Consider the following 19,915-nt stretch of genomic DNA (forward strand, 5'->3'; position numbering starts at 1 on the left):
AAAAACGTCCGGTTGCAATTAAGTTCCCCCCCCAAAAAAAATCCTGACATGCTTGATTTAACAGAAGGGAGAACGCTGCAGTTTCAGACTTTTAATAACGAGAATAGTTGAAGGGCAGAGTGCTTTAATCAATAGAAAAAAAGGCTCCTACGCCGAAAAGGGCAGTTTTTGATTTACAAACTGCCGCTGGCATACTGAGAGAGTGAGGAAACAGTATCTGACATGAATCAAAGGCACGGTCATATTGCTTCGACTTACCCTTTACCAGTCCGTGTGCATCACTGGCAGAAATGCCCTTTCTCTAACGTTACTACATATGGATGATTTATACCTTCGCTCTGGGCAAATTGTTCAGAAACACCGTGGTTTTTTCTCTCTCTTCGGTGCATTAACCCTCTCTAGTACCAAAATGTATATTTTCGCGTCGCATTTCTAGAAAAAAAAAACTTTTTTTTCCAAAAAATCATATACAGTCCTGTAACAATACGATGCTCCTACTGAACCCCGAAATGCGTGCCATGGGATGTTGGTATTGATAATTCACCTTGAAGCAGGCGGGGAGAGAAAATCTTAAATGCCTGGGACTGAAATCACAGCTGCAAATCTTTAAAGAGTTAAGAATCTAATTCCACGCCACCTCAAGGGCTGCAATGGTGTTATTTGAGCACTAGCCTTCAACATTGTCCCATTCTATTTATCAGGCTCATCTTAAGCGAGTCTGGTCATTTTATTGCGGAGCTCTTTTATCAATCTGCTTAAAACATTTCTTTTTGCTGGAAGTTATCAAAGCAGTTCAAAGGGTTTCTGTACAGGAATGTTCCCTTTGATGCAGTTAATTAAATATCACTGTTTATCAGATATGCCCTGGGCTTCTTAGACCCACTGTCCCTGCCATTCTAATTTACTGTAGGTAGTCTAGACGCAGCTTTTATTCGTGGTGGAGACAATTTTCGGCAGGCCATGAGAGAGAGCGAGTACTTTGAATTCACTGTTATGTTAAAAGTCTGTGTGAGCGCTACAATCCTGCACTACACTGGGGAAATCTCGTAAGAAAGGACCTCTTCATTAATTCCCCGTTCAAGGAATGAACAACGCACCATGGAGACCTGAAACCTGTGAAAAAGATAAATCACAGGTTATGGATCATTCCAGACGTGACAATAACCCGTTTTACGGCGCTCTATGGTCGAATAATCGCGCAGTTCAATCAGCTTGCGCCACTCAATTAGTACGAGCGGGTAACTCTCAGGTGGTAGAGCGGATAAGTGCACAAAGAACAGGCGCAACCCTATCCCTAAACACGAGTGCCTGTAATGGGCTAGTGGCTATTTTAATAAACCGTAACATCTGGCGTGAACAAGTCCACATTTAAAATATGGGACCAAAAAAGTTTAATTACGCCCAATAGCGAATTCCTCCAAATTCGGTGAATTGACTTGGTGATCACCTCTGCCACAACTCACCTCGCTGTTGCTTCCAAAATTAGTCCCATCCGATGCCTGCCTTCTCCACGCAGTCACGTACGGGTTGGCAGGCTTTGGGTTATTCCCAGCCGGCGCAGGCGAGCTGTACGGTTTGAGGAACATTAAGTCGGTCTTGGCCGATTCGGGACTTAAGCACACCTTGTAGCAGTAGGTTTGCGAGAGAGAGCCGCTGCCGCCGACCTCCATGCAACTCGGCGGGGCTTTCACACTGGGCGGCATGGGAAAGTTGGCGTGGGAATTGTTGAGCACATCTGCCGGGTGCTTCCTCCGCGGGCAGCAGCCGCCGGGGCCGCGGGGGCAGCAGGCGCTGAGCGGGCAGCGGTGGCCGAGGGTGCCGCGTCTGTCCTTGTGGCACTTGATGGAGACCAAGGCGATGATGGCCACCAGCAACACGAACGAGACGGAGCCCAGAGAGACGATCAGGTAGAGATTGAAATCGGAGAAGTATTCGATGTTCTGGGGCCTCTCGGTTAAGTCCGAGAAGGTCTCCGGAACACTGTCGACTATAGACAGGCTGATGGTGACCGAGGCGGAGAGCGGAGGCTTGCCGTTGTCCATGACATGGACCACCAGCCTCTGCTTGGGGGAGTCGTGGTCCTCAAAGCGGCGGGTGGTCCGAATTTCCCCGGAGAAGGGCGCCACGCTGTACAGAGCCGGGTCGCTGGCTTGGAAGAGCTGGTAGGAGAGCCGGGAGTTCTGGCCGGAATCGACGTCCACCGCCGTCACTTTGGCCACCACATAGCCAGGATCGGCGGAGCGGGGCACCAGCTCGGCCGAACCGTTCGGCGGCAACGGCGACACGATCTCGGGGGCATTGTCGTTCTGATCCAGGATGATCACGTTCACCGTCACGTTGTTGTGGAGCGAAGGGAAACCCGCGTCCTGAGCCTGGACCAGCACCTGGAAATTCTTGAGCTGCTCGTAGTCGAAGGAGCGCAGCGCGTACAGGTTACCGGTGTTCAAGTTGATGGAAACGTAGGTGGAGATAGGGGTGCCCCTGATCTTGCTGTCCAGGATGCAGTAAGACACATAGGCATTCTGGTCAATATCTGGGTCCAAGGCGGACACCGAGCAGATGGACGCCCCGGGCGCGTTGTTTTCCATCAGGTACACGGTGTAGGACGGGTGTGCAAAGCGTGGCGCGTTGTCGTTGACATCGGACACCTTCACCAGGATGGTTCTGACGGTGGAGAGGGGAGGGGAGCCCAAATCCAGGACTGTGATGCTCACGTTGTACTCCAGCACACTTTCGCGGTCCAGCCGGTCATCCGTGACCAGGGTGTAATAGTTCTTGAACGAGGACTGGAGTTTGAAGGGGAGGTGCGCGGGGATGCGGCAGGTGGTTTTCCCGTTCTCCCCGGAATCCTGGTCGGTTACGCTGATCAGAGCGATCACGGTTCCCGGTAAAGCGTCCTCCCGAACCGGACTGGACAGTGAAGTTAGTACCACCTCGGGCGCGTTGTCGTTCACATCAATGATTTCCACGACCACCGTGCAATGCACGGCCGCCGTGTAAAGACCCCTGTCCTTAGCCTGTACATAAATCTCATAGACACTCGCTTCTTCATAATCCACCACGCCTTTGACCCGAATCTCGCCAGTTTGGGGTTCCACGCGGAACAGCTGGCGCAGTCTGGCTGGCGCATGGTTGCTGAAGGAATAGGTCACCTCTCCATGCGAGCCTTGGTCCAAATCGGTGGCGTTCAGTTTGATCACCAAAGTGTTCCTCGGAGCGTTTTCCACCAGGCAGACGGTGTACACCGCCTGATCGAAGACCGGCGCGTTGTCGTTCACGTCAAGGACCGTGACGATCACCAGAGCGGTGCCGGATCTCTCGGGGACCCCGCCGTCCAGGGCAGTCAGGACCAGCTGATGGACCGCCTGGTTCTCCCGGTCCAGGGACCTCTCCAACACCAGCACGGGGAATTTATTGCGTTCGCTGCGAGTCTGGACCTCCAGGGTGAAGTACTGATTGGGACTGAGCCGATAGGTTTGCAGAGAATTGGCACCCACATCTGGATCGTGCGCATTCTCCAGCGGGAAACGCGCCCCGAGAGCCACCGACTCGGCGATCTCCAGACGGAATTCGCGCCATGGAAACCCGGGAGAATTGTCGTTCACGTCCAATATCTCCACTTCCACGCGGTACAATTCCAGCGGGTTTTCAATGACAATCTCCAAATGCAAGAAGCAGGCGGAGCTGAGATCACATAGCTGCTCCCTGTCCATCTTCTCATTCACAAACAATATCCCGTTCTCCAGATTCACCTCCAAATACTGCGTGTTGGGACCAGGAACGATGCGAAACCTGCGAGCGGACAGCTGCCTGACATCCAGTCCCAGATCGCCGGCGATATTCCCAACAAACGCCCCGTGCTTCAATTCTTCGGGAATCGAGTACCGGATTTGGCAAGTGATGAAATCCCAAACGCAAGTCGATATAATAAGGGACATCATTTGCCATTTCAACCAGGTACATTTTTGAGAACTCGCCATTTCCAGCGTAACACCTTGTGCCTTACAAGTTCTCGTTATATTCAGCATCGGGAGGCACAGGCATAAAAATATCCGAGCATTGTTTCAGTGGAGACTTAACAAGCGATATGCGTAAAGGCGCACATTGCTCCTTCCGTTCCCACTCGGAAAAGCGGCAAACATGCTGACAGAAAAAAGCCTCTCCATAGCAGGCAAGGGCTCCGAATTCCTTCGACTCTGCCTCTCACCGTTGCCTCGTCCACACTCAGCCCAGTGCTGGTTCTGAATGTTCACTGTATCCGGTGGAAATGCGGGAGTGCAGTTTGATGTAACCGATCTCCAGCGCCGCTTCCCCACCTCATTGGAGGACTCCGACAGGGCGAAATTAACCCTTTGACAACTGCCAACAGCATTTTCGATGCCAGTATATGCCAGCTGGGACGAGAATCGGCGCCTTGCCATTTATAAATTTCTGAAAAATTGCAACAACAAAACATTAACCCAACGAAGAAAGACTTGCATTTCTGTACCGCCTTTCACCACCTCAAGACGTCCCAGCGCGCTTTACAGCCAATGAAGTACTTTTGAAGTGTAGTCACTGTTGTAATGTACGGAAACCGGGCAGTCAATTTGCGCACAGCAAGATCCCACAAACAGCAGTGTGATAATTACCAGATAATCTGTTGGCATACATATCACCCTTTCCTTCCACTTGTTAGAAAGATCTATATATAAGCTTTTCAACCCATTAACTATCTCTTTGTCAAGGTAATTAGTAGATTTTTACTCTTGCATATTTATCTATTGTTCTCCACCATCTTTGTTTAATGCTTTACAGAGAAGAAGATAGGAGCAGGAATAGGCCATTCGGCCCCTCGAGCCTGCTCCACCATTCAATGAGATCATGGCTGATCATCCAAACTCAGTACCCTGTCCCTGCCTTCTCTCCATATCCCTTGATCCCTTTAGCCTTAAGAAATATATCTAACTCCTTCTTGAATATATTTAATGAATTGGCCTCAACTGCCTTCTGTGGTAGAGAATTCCACAGGTTCACCACTCTCTGGGTGAAGAAATTCCTCCTCATCGCTGTCCTAAATGGCTTACCCCTTATCCTTAGACTGTGACCCCTGGTTCTGGACTCCCCGACCATCGGGAACATCCTTCCTGCATCTAGTCTGTCTAGTCCTGTTAGAATTTTATAAGTTTCAATGAGAGCCCCTCTCATTCTTCTAAACTCCAGCCCAATCAACCCAATCTCTCCTCATACGTCATTCCTGCCATAGAGTCATAGTCATAGAGTTTTACAGCACAGAAAGAGGCCCTTCGGCCCATCGTGTCTGCGCCGCCCATCCATCCCTGTCCAGTCTAATCCCATTTTCCAGCATTTGGTCCATAGCCTTGTATGCAATGGCATTTCAAGTGCTCATCCAAATGCTTCTTGAATGTTGTGAGGGTTCCTGCCTCTACCACCCTTTCAGGCATTGAGTTCCACATTCCAACCACCCTCTGGGTGAAGAAGTTCCTCCTCAAATCCCCTCTAAATCTCCTGCCCCTTACCCTGAATCTATGCCCCCTTGTTATTGACCCCCCTACTAAGGGGAAAAGTTCCTCTTTATCTACCCTATCTATGCCCCTCATCATTTTGTACACCTCAATCAGGTCCCCCCTCAGCCTTCTTTGCTCCAAGGAAAACAACCCCAGCCTGTCCAGCCTCTCTTCATAGCTGAGGCGCTCCATCCCAGGTAACATCCTGGTGAATCTTCTCTGCACCCTCTCCAAAGCAATCACATCCTTCCTATAGTGAGGCGACCAGAACTGCACACAGTACTCCAGCTGTGGCCTCACCAGCGTTTTGTACAGCTCCATCATAACCTCCCTGCTCTTATATTCTATGCCTCGGCTAATGAAGGCAAGTATCCCATATGCCTTTTTAACCACCTTATCTACCTGTTCCGCTGCCTTCAGGGATCTATGTACGTGTACACCAAGGTCCCTCTGACCCTCTGTACTTCCTAGGGTCCTACCACTCATTGTGTATTCCCTTGCCTTATTTGTAAGTCCAAAATGCATCACCTCGCACTTTTCAGGGTTAAATTCCATTTGCCACTTTTCCGCCCATCTGACCAACCCGTTTATATCGTCCTGTAGCCTGAGGCTTTCCTCCTCGCAATTTACCACCCCACCAATTTTCGTGTCATCTGCGAACTTACTGATCATACCTTTTACATTCTCATCCAAATCATTTATGTAGATCACAAACAACAAGGGACCCAGCACCGATCCCTGAGGTACCCCACTGGACACAGGCTTCCAGTCACAAAAGCAACCTTCGACCATCACCCTCTGCCTCCTGCCACTCAGCCAGTTGAGGATCCAACGCGCCAAGGCACCCTGGATCCCATGGGCTCTTACCTTCTTGACCAGTCTCCCATGCGGGACTTTGTCAAAAGCTTTACTGAAGTCCATGTAAACCACATCCACAGCATTTCCCTCATCCACCCCCCTAGTCACCCCCTCGAAAAATTCAATCAGATTTGTCAGACATGATTTACCCTTGACAAAGCCATGCTGACTATCCCCGATTAATCCTTGCCTCTCCAAGTGGAGACTAATTTTGTCCCTCAGAATTTTTTCCAATAATTTCCCTACCACAGATGTTAGGCTCACTGGCCTGTAATTCCCTGGTTTATCCCTGCTACCCTTCTTGAATAATGGTACTACGTTAGCTGTTCTCCAGTCCTCTGGTACATCCCCTGTGGCCAGAGAGGTTCTGAAAATTTGTGTCAGAGCCCCTGCAATCTCCTCCTTTGCCTCCCACAGCAGCCTGGGATACATCTCATCCGGGCCTGGGGATTTATCCACTTTTTGGCCTGCTAAAACCGCTAGCACCTCCTCCCTCTCGATGCTAATATGTTCAAGTATGTCACAATCCCCTTGCCCGATTTCTATGTCTGCATCGTCTTTCTCCATAGTGAACACAGATGCAAAAAATTCATTTAAAACCCCGCCTACATCACCTGGTTCTACACACAGATTGCCACTTTGGTCCCTAATGGGCCCTACCCTTTCCCTGGTTATCCTCTTGCCCTTAATATACTTATAAAACATCTTAGGATTTTCCTTTATTTTGCTCGCCAGTGTTATTTCATGGCCCCTCCCCGCCCTCCTAATTTCTTTTTTAAGTACTCAGGTATCAGTCTGGTGAATGTTTGCTGCACTCCCTCCATGGCAAGAACATCCTTCCTCAGACAAGGCAACCAAAACTTCACACAATACTCAAGGTGTAGTCGCACCAAGGCCCTGTACAACTGCAGCAAAACATCCTTGTTCCTGTAGTTGAACCCTCTCGCTACGAAGGCCAACATACCATTTGCCTTCTTAACTGCCTGCTGCACCTGCATGCTTACCTTCAGCAACTGGTGCACAAGGACACCCAGGTCTTGTTGCACTTCCCCTTCTCCCAATCTATTGCCGTTCAGATAATAATCTGCCTTCCTGTTTTTGCCACCAAAGTGGATAACCTCGCATTTATCCACATTATACTGCATCTGCCATGCATCTGCCCAATCACCCAACCTGTCCAAATCATATTGGAGTTTCTCAGCATCCTCCTCACAGCACACACGCCCACCCAGCTTTGTGTCATCTGCAAACTTGGAGATATTACATCTAGTTCCCTCATCTAGATCATTAATATATATTGTGAATAGCTGGGGTCCTAGGACCAATCCCTGTGGTACCCCACTAGTACCTGCCACTCGGAAAAAGACCCGTTTATTCCAACTCTTTGCTTCCTGTCTGCCAACCAGTTCTCTATCCAAGTCAGTACCTTGCCCCCAATCCCATGTGCCTTAACTTTACACGCTAATCTCTTATGCGGGATGTTATCAAAAGCCTTCTGAAAGTCCAAATACACCACATCCACTGGTTCTCCCTTATCTATTCTACCAGTTACATCCTCAAAAAATTCCAGTAGATTAGTCAAGCATGAATTACTTTTTGTAAATCCGTGTTGACTTTGTCTGATCCAGTCACTGTTTTCCAAGTGCTCTGCTATTACATCTTTTATAATGGACTCTAGCATTTTCCCCACTACCGATGTCAGGCTTACTGGTCTATAATTCCCCGTTTTCCCTCTACCACCTTTTTTGAATAGTGGGGCAACATTAGCTACCCCCAATCCATGGGAACTTTAAATTGTCTTCTCCTATGTGAAGGGGCCCTTCTGAAGAATCAACTTAACGTGCCTTGTTTCAGATACTGATGGGACTGCAATTCAAGTGTCGCCTTGCCTCGGTACTACCCTGAGCCATGAGTTCAAGCCCATATAGTCTAGGCTGATAGTTCAGTGAAATCCAGAAGGAGTGCTTACTGTGAACGAGAAGCATGTTAAACAGTAGCAATTCTGCAAAGGTTTGAATAAAATTACCATAATTTCACAAAAATAATCTGCAGCGTATTAAATAAAAATATTTTTTCGGAGGGTTATGGGAAGACAATGGCGTTGTACGAGGTGGTTGGGATGTCTGCATAGAGTGACGCCGCTATTCCCAGCCAGAATGGAGATGATTGGGTAATTCCCCCATCAATCATGCCTAGAAGTGACTGGCATTGATTTTGCGCACTTGTAACTATCCTCCACTCACTGCATTTCGCTGGAGAAATAATCCTGCTTTTATCGGAATACGGTGTTATAGTTTTGGTCTTGAGATCTGTTGACTGCAGTTGGTAGAGACTATTTTTTAAATAGATTATGTTTGCCAGTAAATAGAGTGTTTGCTGCAGTGCACTGTTTAAATAGACTCTGTTTGCTGTTTTGCTGAGCAGACTTTATTTGCTCTGAAATAGACTGTTTGCTGTGAGTCCCGCCTTAAATCCCACCCCATCTCCAAATCATTGGCCGACACCATGCAACTCAGCCGCTGACACAGTGGTGGACACTCTGATTTCTTTTTCTTGGATGAGACCTGATCAAGTGGGCCTGAAAAATCGCATGGCATTACTCAAAGAAGAGCATTCCTTCCTCAACAAACAATAACAAAAACCGGTGTCTGGTCATCCATTCATCCAGCTGACTGGAAACTCTCAGCAGGTCGGGCAGCATCTGTTGGAGAGAGAAACAGAGTTAACGTTTCAGGCCAATGATCTTTCATCAGAACTGGAAGAAGATGGAGATGAACAGCTGTTAAACATTGAAACATAGAAGATAGGAGCAGGAGTAGGCCATTCGGCCCCTCGAGCCTGCTCTGCCATTCAATGAGATCATGGCTGATCATCCCAGCTCAGTACCCTGTCCCTGCCTTCTCCCCATATCCCTTGGTCCCTTTAGCCTTAAGAAATATACCTAACTCCTTCTTGAATATATTTAATGAATTGGCCTCAACTGCCTTCTGTGGTAGAGAATTCCACAGGTTCACCACTCTCTGGGTGAAGAAATTCCTCCTCATCTCTGTCCTTAATGGCTTACCCCTTATCCTTAGACTGTGACCCCTGGTTCTGGACTCCCCCGCCATCGGGAACATATTCCTGCATCTAGTCTATTAGAATTTTATAAGTTTCAATGAGATAAGTGCAGAGTCAGAGAAAAGGGGAAGGAAAAGAACAAAAGGGAGAGGTCTATGATAAGGTGGAAGGCAGGAGTGATTAATCGACAATAGGGATGGTACAAGGCAAAAAGAGGTGATAATAAGACAAGTATAGAAACAAAAGATGGATCCAGAGGAGATGCAAATGGTTACAACCCATTTTCCCCTAAGGTGTACGGACATGCGGCTGCATGGTTGCGCAGTAATATCAAAGGTCCCGTGCAGGCCACTCACCAGCTTTTACATTGTAAATACCGCACATGTGCAGAAATTTAAAGGGATTGCACGTTAAAAAAAACAAGCCACACAGAACAAAGCGCTGCTTAGAGGAGACATTGGTTACAACAGAATAGCAGGGGGTTGCGGGGTGGGGGCAAATGGAAAATCTAGCAAACTAGATACAAGTTGTTTAAACGGGAAATGCTGGAAATACGCAGCATCTGTGGAGAGAGAAACAGAGTTAATGTTTCAGGTCGATGAGCTTTCGTCAGAACTGGAAAAAGTTAGAGATATACCAAGGTTTTAAGCAAGTGTGGGGCTGGGGGAAGGGGGAAGGGAGAAAAGAACAAAAGGGAAGGTCTGTGATCGGGTGGAAGGCAGGAGAGATTAAATGACAAAAGGTACGATGGTGCAAGGCAAAATGAGATGGTAATGGGACAAGTAAAGGAAAAGAAAGACTTACATTTAAATAGCACCTTTCATGACCACCAGACATCTGAAAGCGCTTTACAGCCAATGAAGTATTTTTGGAGTGTAGTCACTGTTGTAATGACTCAAAGCACTGGAGAGGTACCATCAACGCTGCCTCCACAAGATCCTGCAAATCCATTGGCAGGATAGGCGCACCAAAGTCAGTGTCCTCGCTCAGGCTAACATCCCCAGCATCGAAGCTTTGACCACGCTCAATCAGCTCCAATGGACGGGCCACCTCGTCCGCATGCCCGATACAAGACTCCCAAAACAAGCGCTCCACTCGGAGCTCCGACACAGCAAGAGAGCCCCAGGTGGGCAGAGGAAACACTTCAAGGACACCCTCAAAGCCTCCTTGAAAAAGTGCAACATCCCATCCGACACCTGGGAATCCCTGGCCCAAGACCGCACAAAGCGAAGGAGAAGCATTCGGGAAGGCACCGAACACCTCGAGTCTCTTTGCCGGGAGCAAGCGGAAGCCAAGCACAAGCAGCGCAAGGTGCGCAAGGAGCGCACGGCAACCCAAGCACCCCACCCAGTTGCCCCTTCAACCACCGTCTGCCCCACCTGTGACAGAGACTGTAGGTCCTGCATTGGATTGATCAGTCACATGAGAACTCATTTTTAATGTGGAAACAAGTCATCCTCGGTTCCGAGGGACTGCCTAAGAAGAATGGGGAGACAGCGGGAATATGGTATTAAGATAAAGGATCAGCCATGATCATATTGAATGGCGGAGCAGGCTCGAATGGCCTACTCCTGCTCCTATTTTTCTATGTTTCTATGCCAATTTGTGCACAGCAAGCTCCCACAAACAGCAATGTGATAATGACCAGATAATCTGTTTTTGTTATGTTGATTGAGGGATAAATATTGGCCCTAGGAGACTGGGGAATAACTCCCCCTGCTCTTCTTCAAAATAGTGCCTTCCCTCAGTACTGGCACTGGAAGGAAATGTCAGCTTGGATTATGGGGCTCAAGTTTCGGGAGTTGGAGATCGAGCCCATGAACTCAGAGGTGAGAATGCTACTAAGTGTCAGCCATGGCTCAGTGGGTAGCCCACTTGCTGCTGAGTCAGAAGGTTGTGGGTTTAAGCCCCACTCCAGGAACTTGAGCCCATAAAGCTAGGCTGACACTCCAGTGCAGTGCTGAGGGAGTGCTGCACAGTTGGAGGTGCTGTTTTTCAGATGAGACGTTAAACCAAGGCCCCGTCTGCTCTCTCAGGTGGACATAAAAAATCCCATGGCACTATTTTGAAGAAGAGCAGGGGAGTTATAATATTGATTTCTCAACCAACATAACAAAAACTGATTATCTAGTCATTATCACATTGCTGTTTGTGTGAGCTTGCTGTGCACAAATTGGCTGCCCTGTTTCCCACTTCAAAATGTACTTCATTGGCTGTAAAGCACTTTGAGATGTCCGGTGGTCATGAAAGGCGCTATAGAAATGCAAGCTTTTCTTTCTAAAAAGAATACTTTTATGACCCAAATGTTCGGAATCTGTGTATAATTCCAAATCACTGAATATTTGTACGTAATTTTTATAGTGTTTAACGGTCAGCTGTTTTCTTACTTTAAAAACAAACTTGCCCAAGCTTCAGGTTAGATCGATTATTTTTGGTCCGCGGTATAAACTAACACCGAGGAGAATACAAGCTGGGAATCTTTTTTTATTTTAAAACTGGCGAATTCAGCATTATCAGGATTGAGATTTGTTTAAAGATATGAACAATATCGACGGTCTGCTCACTGTAAAACCGTTTGTAAATTAATGTATTTGTTTTGAAACAGTGGGGGGCCGATGGAGTTCAGTGTTTTACAGAATACACTGTTTACAAGCAGTTGAAGCTTCTGACTCTATTCAGAGACAATCTGGGCTCTTCTGGGGGTTAAACCGACAATCCCACTTCGTCAAATCTGTTGCTTTGTTCGTCAACCAGGAGCCGATGCTTAACTCCGGCGAGCAGCGTCCGGCATGTGTTCTGACAATGGCTGGTGTTTGCTATTTTACAGGATAGTTTATTGTGATCCTCCCCAAGGGAAGAAGGAACAGATTTCCCCAACGGTCGCTCATCATTGTGAACAACTGGCTCTGGAAGCGGCATTTTCAAAGTACCAATTTCAGCAACAGCCACTTGCCTGGGTCCCACCGAGGTTTTCCCTACAGCAAGTACTGTATCTCAAATTGAGTCAACGTTACATTCTTTTGCTAAAATATTCTCTGCCTCTCCTGATGTCTTGACAAACGTATGTTTAAGAGAAGGTAGTGTAATGGTTATGCTACGGACTGTTAATCCAGAGAACGTCAGTTCACACTCCCACCACGGCAGTTTGTGAATCTGAATTCCGTTTTAAAAACCTGTCAATAAAATGTTGGCAGCAGTATAAGTGATTATGAAGCTGTTGGACTGTCGTTAAAATTCCAACCGGCTCACTAATGCCCCTTCAGGGAAGGAAACCTACAGTCCTTGCCCACTCTGCTGTATCAACCGTGGCTCAGTGAGCAGCACTCTCTCATCTCTGAGTCAGAAGGTTGTGGGTTTCAAGTCCCACTCCAAAGTCTGGAGCACTAAATCCAGGCTGGCACTCCCAGTGCAAGTACTGAGGGAGTGCTGGAGTGTGCTGTCTTTCAGATGAGATGTTAAATCAAGGGCCCCATCTGCTCTCTCAGGTAGAAACATAGAAGATAGGAGCAGGAGTAGGCCATTCGGCCCCTCGAGCCTGCTCCGCCATTCAATGAGATCATAGCTGATCATCCAAATTCAGTACCCTGTCCCTGCCTTCTCCCCATATCCCTTTAGCCTTAAGAAATATATCTAACTCCTTGAATATATTTAATGAATTGGTAGAGAATTCCACAGGTTCACCACTCTCTGGGTGAAGAAATTCCTCATCTCTGTCCTAAATGGCTTACCCCTTATCCTTAGACTGTGACCCCTGGTTCTGGACTCCCCAGCCATCGGGAACACCCTTCCTGCATCTAGTCTGTCTAGTCCTGTTAGAATTTTATAAGTTTCAATGAGATCCCCTCTCATTCTTCTAAACTCCAGCGAGTATAAGCCCAATCGACCCAATCTCTCCTCATACGGCATTCCTGACATCCCAGGTATCAGCCTGGTGAATCTTCGCTGCACTCCCTCCATGGCAAGAACATCCTTCCTCAGATAAGGCAACCAAAACTGCACACTACTCAAGGTGTGGTCTCACCAAGGACCTGTACAACTGCAGCAAGACATCCTTGCTCCTGTACTCGAACCCTCTCGCTACGAAGGCCAAGATACCATTTGCCTTCTTAACCGCCTGCTGCACCTGCATGCTTAATGTTGAAGATCCCATGGCAACATTTTGCAGAAGAGCGGGGGAGTTGTCCCTGGTATCCCTCAAATAACATGACTAAAACGGATTGTCTGGTCATTATCACATTGTTGTTTGTGAGAGCTTGCTGTGTGCAAACTTTTTTTTTTAAATGCTATATAAATGCAAGTCTTTCTTTCTGGGCCTATAGCTGACTTGGGTCCCACGCCAAACTGGTTAAATCATAACTGCCCTCTGAAGTAAGTAAGCCACTCAGTCCAGGGCAACTAGGAGTGGGCAATAAAATGTCGGCCTTGCCGGCGATGCCCACATCCCAAGAATGTATTTTAAAAAGTTAAGATGAGTTCCTTTGCTTTCCCAGATTGCTTTCCTTGTAAAGGAATTTAAAATGACTTCGCATTAGCGTTTCATTGTGTTGAGGGGTGTTTTAAAAATATAGCAAGAAGAACCAGCGAATATTATGCAAATAATATAATAAGACTGCACCTGAAACCCACTACAGCAAACCATTAATTGTGGGTTTACAGATGTGGCCTGCAGTGTCTCTTAATATTCACAGTCTGAGGACGATTTCATAGGGAGCTGTTCATATCACAGACACAACCGCGCTGCTATGATTCCCTTTCCTTTGGACATTAAAAAAATATATTTTTGTGTTTATGGAAGTGATGCTAGTGTTGGAATAAAATACCTTTTTTGGTACCCAGATCAGATAGTGTACACAGTGGGTTAGATGCAGACTAATGATCCCACCTCTGTCGAAAAATGGAATAAAATTGTATAAAGTCAACTTCGTTTTTTCTCCTTCAAGCTTTCTTGTGGTCACTGCATGCAGCGACATCAGAAATGTATCCACGAAGACTTCCTCTGTTGGATGTTACTTGCAAACACATCCTAAAGGAACGCATTTACGATTTCACTGGAGACACCAAGCAGAGCAGCTCATGAATTCATTTACCATGTCATTACACAAAGTGACTAGAGAATATTTTTTACCCCAGTGTGGCTCAGTGCCAATCATGTCACTGTGTTTTGAGTTGTAGGCTCACGCCGGCTGAGAACTACATTCAGGATGTCCACACTCTCTTACTGCAGCATCCTTACAGTAGGGTGACCATATTTTCTAAACCGAATCCGGGGACACACAGGGTGGCAGCACAGTAAAGTAGCCAGAACGGGAAATGTAGGTTGCACAGCGTAGCGTGGCAAAATCTTTTAGCAGCCTATATTTTAACAGTTGCACATACACACCACAACTGCAAAACAAATGTGCATATCATTACCGCGGATGTGACGTCACAATATTGAAGTGCATTCAAACAGCTGACTCCCCCCGCCCACCCGCCCCACCGTGGCTAAGGTCACACCTGACCCCTCCCCCAGTGACTGAGGTCACACCTGACCCCTCCCCCAGTGACTGAGGTCACACCTGACCCCTCCCCCAGTGACTGAGGTCACACCTGACCCCTCCCCCAGTGACTGAGGTCAAACCTGACCCCTCCCCCAGTGACTGAGCTCACACCTGACCTCTCCCCCAGTGACTGAGCTCACACCTGGCCCCTCCCCCAGTGACATGGTCACACCTGACCCCTCCCCCAGTGACTGAGCTCACACCTGGCCCCTCCCCCAGTGACTGAGGTCACACCTGACCCCCCCAGTGACTGAGCTCACACCTGACCCCCTCCCCCAGTGACTGAGATCACACCTGACCCCTCCCCCAGTGACAGAGGTCACACCTGACCCCCCCCCCAGTGACTGAGCTCACACCTGACCCTGACCCCAGTGACTGAGGTCACACCTGACCCCCCCCAGTGACTGAGCTCACACCTGACCCCCTCCCCCAGTGACTGAGATCACACCCTGACCCCTCCCCCAGTGACTGAGCTCACACCTGACCCTGACCCCAGTGACTGAGCTCACACCTGACCCTGCCCCCAGTGACAGAGGTCACACCTGACCCTGCCCCCAGTGACAGAGGTCACACCTGGCCCCTCCCCCAGTGACTGAGCTCACACCTGGCCCCTCCCCCAGTGACATGGTCACACCTGACCCCCTCCCCCAGTGACTGAGGCCACACCTGACCCCTCCCCCAGTGACAGAGGTCACACCTGACCCCTCCCCCAGTGACTGAGGTCACACCTGACCCCTCCCCCAGTGACTGAGCTCACACCTGACCCCTCCCCCAGTGACAGAGGTCACACCTGGCCCCTCCCCCAGTGACTGAGCTCACACCTGGCCCCTCCCCCAGTGACATGGTCACACCTGACCCCCTCCCCCAGTGACTGAGGCCACACCTGACCCCTCCCCCAGTGACAGAGGTCACACCTGACCCCTCCCCCAGTGACTGAGGTCACACCTGACCCCTCCCCCAGTGACTGAGCTCACACCTGACCCCTCCCCCAGTGACTGAGGTCACACCTGGCCCCTCCCCCAGTGACATGGTCACACCTGGCCCCTCCCCCAGTGACATGCTCACACCTGACCCCCTCCCCCAGTGACTGAGGCCACACCTGACCCCTCCCCCAGTGACTGAGGCCACACCTGACCCCTCCCCCAGTGACTGACGTCACACCTGACCCCTCCCCCAGTGACTGACTTCACACCTGACCCCTCCCCCAGTGACTGAGCTCACACCTGACCCCTCCCCCAGTGACATGGTCACACCTGACCCCCTCCCCCAGTGACTGACGTCACACCTGACCCCTCCCCCAGTGACTGACTTCACACCTGACCCCTCCCCCAGTGACTGAGCTCACACCTGACCCCTCCCCCAGTGACAGGGTCACACCTGGCCCCTCCCCCAGTGACTGAGCTCACACCTGACCCCTCCCCCAGTGACAGGGTCACACCTGGCCCCTCCCCCAGTGACTGAGCTCACACCTGACCCCTCCCCCAGTGACTGAGGTCACCCCTGACCCCTCCCCAGTGACTGAGCTCACACCTGACCCCTCCCCCAGTGACTGAGCTCACACCTGACCCCCTCCCCCAGTGACTGTCACACCTGACCCCTCCCCCAGTGACTGAGATCACACCTGCCCCCTTCCCCAGTGACTGAGGTCACACCTGGCCCCTCCCCCAGTGACTGAGATCATACCTGACCCCTCCCCCAGTGACTGAGATCACACCTGACCCCTGACCCCAGTGACTGAGGTCACACTTGGCCCCTCCCCCAGTGACTGAGACCCTTCGGTGACTGTCCTCGGAAAATGGGGACGTATGGTCACCCTACCTTACAGCCAGGACATTAGTGAGAGGAGATTATTTATCCCACAGCCTGATCTAGATTCTTACCCAAGTTCCACAAGTGGAAAAAAAGTATATTATATGTCATATCTTGCTCATGATCACCATTTATTTAGAAAATGGCTTTATTACCAGAGGAATTGGGTACAAAAGCAAGGACCTTATGCTAAACCTTTATATAAAACACTGGTTAGTCCTCAGCTGGAGTACTTTCTTCAATTCTGGGCACCGCACTTTAGGAAGGATGTTTAGACTTTGGAGAGGGTGCAGAGAAGATTTACTAAAATGGTACCAAGGATGATGGACTTCAGTGATGTGGAGAGACTGAAGAAGCTGGGGTTGTTCTCCTTAAAGCAGAGAAGGTTAAAAGGAGATTTGATGGAAATGTTCAAAATCATGAAGGGTTGCCATAGAGTAAATAAAGAGAAACTGTTTCCAGTGGCAAGAGGGTCGTTAACCAGAGGGCACAGATTTAAGGTCATTGGCAAAAGAACCAGAGGCGACAGTGATCTGGAATGCACTGCCTGAAAGGGTGCTGGACGTAGATTCAATAGGAACATTAAAAAGAGAATTGGATAAAAACTTGAATGGAAAATATTTACAGGTCTATGGGAAAAGTGCAGGGGAGTGGGATTAAGTTGCTAGCTCTACCAAAGAGCCGGCACAGGCATGATGGGCCAAATGGCCTCCTTCTGTGCTGTGTCATTCTATTGAAGGAAATGTGAAGGGCCGAGTTAAATGGGTTTCGAGCAGGGGGCAGAAGGACACTGAGTGCCTACGGGTGTTTTTGTGATGCCAGCAACTAGTTTGCATTCTGGTCTTCAGTGGCTATTTCCAGAACATAGTCATTAAGTAATTTAACTTTCTTTATATTCTGCTCACAAATGTCACTCACTGAAACTATGGACTGTTGGTAGCTACTAGGAAAGAGTGAAAACTATTGGCCCGGATTTGATGTTAAGTATAACAGTGAGGCTAACTGCGTTCACCTTTATTATGGAGTGAATCAGACAGCAACTTCCGGGGTCCGCACATGCGCAGTTAAACGTGGCAACCAGGGAGTTGCTGTCCGATTTGCCCTGCTCCTCCACAAGCTTCGCTACACTGGTACCCTGCCGTGAGACTCGGCAATAAAATATATGAAGGCCGTGAAGTTGCTATACTTACCCACTAGTTACCCACTAAACACACCAGAAAAAGGTAGGGCTTGTGCATTCAAGTGTAAGTGAATATTTAACAGTGTGATAAATCTTAATTACTGCCAGACAACCCTGCTTGCACTGGAAAATTTACTTTCCCAAGTGTGGAGTCTCATTCCTTCAGATTTTAATTATTGTTGGAGATTTTTCTGTCTCTGTTATCGCTCTCTCTTAATCCCATCTTTCTTTCCCTCTTTATTTCACTTCCTGTGCATGATTTTAAATTGAATTAAATATTCTAATCTACACTTCCTGGTTTACATTCTGCGTGTCTCAGTTAGGATTCATCAGTCTGATTGGTTGAAGAGACATGCCGTTGCTTGGCTTGCTCACACACACCACAGATCCCCTGTAGAGGGCGCCACGCTGAAGCGGATCTCTAGTAAGGGTAAGTTGCCGCTCAGAAACTCAAAAAGTCTGTGGGCAGCCTTAAGTATAATGAACAGCTGACCGTAAAATCCAGGCTTTTGGGCCGGATTTTCCGTTCAGAGGCTTCCTGCGGACGGATACCTCCGATCGGGAAAAATCGACGCACTTACCTGTTGGCTCCGTAGGTCCCGAGGCTTCCGATCCTGGGCCTCTGCTCTACGAAATGTGCAGAGGGCCCAGGTAGCCCAGGGGCGCAGGCGGTTCGTAAGCGCCCCTGGGATCACGTGGGCCATGGGGAACCAATCAAAGAAGGGAATCTCCCTGCACACTTTTGACAGGTCTCTACACACAGATCTGTCAAAAGTATGAATGGGGATCACTTAAAAAAGTTAAACATTAAATTTAAAAAAATTTAAATCACGTATTTAAAATTAGTTAAAATTACATTAAATTAAATATTTTAAACAAAAATTTAATTTTTTGAAAAAAATAATTAATTTTTTTTACGGGGCTATAAATAAACTTGCCTTTTTTAAAAGTATTTTTAAATTATAAATGAGTGAAAAAAAAGACCATATGCCTGCTTTTACTAGGCGTGAGATTTTGAAAGGTTTTCAGCAGGCGGAGGTTGTGCAGAAAGCGGAACTCTCTGCCCGCGGAGGCCCTTCTCCAGGGCAGGTGGAGGATGTGTCAAGAGGATTCTTCACAGATCACAAGTGCCAGTTTTCAGCGCATGCGCTTCGCCTGCCTGTAACTGGCACTCGCGCGGCCCCTAAGGGTGCGTACACACCTCATACACACCCGTGGGGGTCAGAATATCCGGCCCATTACCTCATTGGACTTTGCCCAATCATGTTTACTGTCCAAGGCCAGTAAAATAATTGACCAGGTGCACTGAATCTTTGGTTGATGCAAAGAGCTCCGGCTTGGCATTGTGTATTGTAATTCTGCGTATTGTAATTCTCATTTGAAGTCATTCAAAACAACAGTTCTTTTGATCAATGCCCCAATTCCTGGACGCAGGCCGCGAATTTAATCGCTCTGAAGGGGGCGGTTTGGAGGCGGATCCGCTGGCAAATTCGCAAAGATTGACAGTGGGTAGGAAACCCGCTGTCAACCCGCCTCCACACGAGTCTCCCAGGTGTCGGGTCTGTCAACGCAGAACTGACCCGACACCAAGTGGCGGGGGAGACAATTCACCTACTTAAATGGCTTGTTAAGAGCCAATTTAAGAGTAATTTGAGGCTTACTTGTAATTTTACCTTCTCGCCCACTGGTTACCCGCTGATCGGGGAAACACGCCAGCTCATCCTGGCATGTTGTGAGTCTGCTCTGAGGTTTATGAAAAGCTGACAGCTGCAGAAGTTGTGTCAAGGATGCCATGTTGCGGATGGTGAGTTTCCGAGCACAGAAAATGTTGGTTTCTGCATTTTTTATACATATAGAGATTTTTTTAGCTTACAAGTTTTTAGATCCAACTGTATGTCCAGTGTCACCTCATTGGGACAACCTCTCTCACAGTGACAGATTGCTTCTGTCATCTCACCTGC

The 19,915-nt window shown here is 48.5% G+C and overlaps 1 pseudogene; it reads right to left on the minus strand.

The window, feature by feature from the left end:
• Positions 1 to 1,077: 1,077 nt before the first annotated feature.
• LOC147114337 (protocadherin-10 pseudogene) lies at positions 1,078 to 4,153 on the minus strand (annotated as a pseudogene).
• Between the last annotated feature and the right edge of the window lie 15,762 nt (positions 4,154 to 19,915).

This window comes from Somniosus microcephalus, chromosome 8 (assembly GCF_052327205.1).
Source record: "Somniosus microcephalus isolate GS21.2 chromosome 8, FLI_Smic_1.0, whole genome shotgun sequence".
NCBI classification, from domain to species: Eukaryota; Metazoa; Chordata; class Chondrichthyes; order Squaliformes; family Somniosidae; genus Somniosus; species Somniosus microcephalus.